A 1,067-nucleotide genomic window follows, 5' to 3' on the forward strand; every position below is an offset into this window, starting at 1 on the left:
TATAGCATCAAATGGAGCGTCATAGTCTACAACTAAATTGCAGTATCTGAATTGCTTGTCACTATATATTGTTTTGCAGCATCCTATATAGTATATACTATACCATACTATAATGATCACAGCATATGTACCCATGTTTCCTGTTTGCTAGTTTAACAAAAACAGTAATTAATATTCATGAACCTCATTCAATTAAAAGATGTAACTCTGAAGATGGTTCTGGATTATATGAAAAACTTTAGCAATTAAATGCAGATTACAATAGAAAAAACAAACACAGAACTAAACTCAAAATTCACCAAGTGAATTGAATTTGCATTAAAAAAAACTGTACAAGTAGGGCCCTGTGGTGCTTTTAGGCTCCTACATTCACTTGTAGGTTTGTGTGGCTTGTAGTGAAGCAGCTTATTTAGAGTAATAGTTGCCATCTTGGTTAAAATATGCTACCAGTCTATGCCTCTCTCTTTCTTTCGCTCTCTTTCAAGTCATTTGGCTTTATTTGTTGTTTGCTTGCTTTATCTGTTGATTTACTTACAATTTATGACGTGTTCAACTTTTGGGTTTTAATAAGTTTGCCTCTCATACAAGTTATGTCATTTTACCAAATGAACAAACACAAACACTACATTTCTTTCCTCTATAATGCCACTTTTGATTTAGCTACATGACAAAACTCTTTCAGCATGTAAAAGTTTCATCTTATTTGTTATTTTTAGTTAATTATAATGATCCTGATAGTGACAAGTCTAAACTTTGTTCTTTTTCACTCATTTTTTAGTTTCTAACATTGCAATACAGCAGCTACCCATATTAAATTTTCAGGGTTGAAAAAGACTCATACACCCAAGTTTTGTCTTTATTTAAATTTTGGTCTAGAATAATAATAATAGTAATGTCTGAAAATGTATAATTGTGGAGGTATATAATAACGACACCAGAGGTCTCTGTGTCTCACTCCAACTTTCTTAACTGGTTCTCAGAACTTCACATTTATTGAGCGCCAAAATCTCCACCCCACACTTCCGTTCAACTTGGGTGTGAGTGGAGCCACCTGGTGGTCCGCCACA

This window comes from Haplochromis burtoni, unplaced genomic scaffold (assembly GCF_018398535.1).
Source record: "Haplochromis burtoni strain Fernald_Lab_line unplaced genomic scaffold, NCSU_Asbu1 Contig_319, whole genome shotgun sequence".
NCBI lineage: Eukaryota > Metazoa > Chordata > Actinopteri > Cichliformes > Cichlidae > Haplochromis > Haplochromis burtoni.